The 1,965-nt window shown below is 50.4% G+C and overlaps 1 protein-coding gene across 1 annotated transcript in view; it reads right to left on the reverse strand.

Moving 5' to 3' along the window:
* The window catches only part of LYPD6 (LY6/PLAUR domain containing 6), a 65,840-nt gene extending 64,377 nt beyond the window's left edge, over positions 1-1,463 (reverse strand). The window contains exon 1 of the mRNA XM_019522437.1: positions 1,377-1,463. The gene's annotated coding sequence lies outside the window, so the exon portion shown is untranslated. The remainder of the gene's footprint in view (positions 1-1,376) is intronic.
* Positions 1,464-1,965: the final 502 nt, after the last annotated feature.

Below are 1,965 nucleotides of genomic sequence, written 5' to 3' on the forward strand. Positions count from 1 at the left end.
GGCCCCACGATTCAAAAAGGATGTGGAGAAGCTTGAGAGAGTCCAGAGAAGAGCCACGAGCATGATCGGAGGTCCGGAAAACAGACCTTACGATGACAGGCTGAGTTCTATGAGGCTCTTTAGCCTGGAAAAGCATGGCTCAGGGGTGATCTGATGGCCACCTATAAGTTTATTGGGGTGACCATTGGTATCTGGGGGAACGTTTGTTCACCAGAGCGCCCCGAGGGATGACGAGGTTGAACAGTCATAACCTACTGCAAGACCATTTCAGGCTGGACATAAGGAAGAATTTATTTCCTGTCCGAGCCCCCAAGGTCTGGAACAGCCTGCCATCGGAGGTGGTTAAAGCACCTACATTGAACACCTTCAAGAGTAAATTGGATGCTTATCCTGCTGGGATCCTATGACTCCAGCGGACTTCCTGCCCTTCGGGCGGGGGACTGGACTTAATGATCTTCCGAGGTCCCTTCCAGCCCTAATGTCTATGAAATATGTTTTACATAATGTAAATGTGATCCTTTTGCCAGACCCTGGAGAGCAGAGTAACAGGCCAGTGCCCCAGGGCTGGTCATGAGATCCCCAGGTGGCTATACGGTTCTTGCCCCACTTTGGTTCTACAGTACCCTCCCTTTGCTATTTCACCTGCTATGCCTTGATATTCTTAGTTGATGTAGAAAGGGAAGCTGCCCATGTGTCTTAGAGTGAGCCCTGGTCTGTTTCTGTCAACAGATTCCCCCCTCTTGGACCCTGCTGTTCCCAAACAATCTTTTCCATTGAATGAGCATCCTGGCCCACACATACCCCCAAGCACTTGTCATCTTATGAGCTATTCACAGCCTCCCAACCTCAACTACATCTGTACCCAGGTTTTTCCCAATCAGCACTTTAGTAGGCAAGCCACCAGGCCTCCATTCCCTTCTTGGGGCCTCGGCCTTCCCAGCCTCTGCCGCTGTGCTCTAGCTGGTCCCTTTGACCTAGACCCACTGCACCAAGCCTGGTTTCTTGGGCTCCAGCCCTCATTCACCCTCTTGAGCTCTTATCTCTGACCCTCTCTGGGCTGTAGGCTCTTTAACCCTGTCTCTGCCCTCTCTGGGTTCCTGACCCTTGCTTTACCTCCTGGCCCCATGTCTCACCCTCTCAGGCTTCACTGCAGCTTGCACCCTGCTCTGGCAAGCCACAGTGTCATGTGCCTCCCTAACACTCTGGGACCTCCAAAGCTCCCTACAGCCCCAAGCCCAGCCCACCAGTTAACATTCACACAAAACAGATAATCACTCTGGCTCTAATAAAACTCCAAGCCAACTGGCTATCTAACAATCCCCGCTCCACCCCCCTCCCTCCCCTATCCCCCTTGCAGCAAGTATTTAGTGACTTACTGATATTGTCAGGGCATTCCAAGAGTCAGCAGCACTTCCCCTTACAGCGTTCCAGCGCAGGAGCTTTTCACTCTGTAGCTAACAAGATCAGACTGCCTGCCTGGACACAGGCACTGGTTTTAAGTCTCCTAAGCCCAGCCCCATCCAGGCATGTGACTCTGTGGGCACTCACAGGATTTTCCCCTCTGCGCCTTTTGACCTGCTTGTTCTCCCTGTTAGGACTTAGCTCCTCTGTCTGCAGCACATTGTTTCTGGGCTGCCTCACTGACTGCCCTTGGCAGATTTTACTACTCTGCCTCCATCCACAGGATGAGTTACCTTCCCATAGTTAGCCTCTACCTGCATCTTACAATCTGGTCTGTTTGCTGGCAGCCATTTCATTAATAACTAGCTTGTTTCCTAGCTGCCAGTCTTTTCTAAGTAAGCTCAACCCAGTACTCTTTCCTCTTAGAATAACAACAGCCTTCTAGCTCTCTGTTACAGGAAGTAATAAGGGCCAGGTTCAAATTCAGGGGTTTAACACCAATTATGTGTTAATTAAGCCCCTACCCAGAAACTTAGGAAAGTAAATTTTAATCAAGTGTTCTAA

The sequence above is a fragment of the Gavialis gangeticus genome, unplaced genomic scaffold (genome assembly GCF_001723915.1).
Source record: "Gavialis gangeticus isolate Ggan-Ray unplaced genomic scaffold, GavGan_comp1, whole genome shotgun sequence".
Classification (NCBI taxonomy): domain Eukaryota; kingdom Metazoa; phylum Chordata; order Crocodylia; family Gavialidae; genus Gavialis; species Gavialis gangeticus.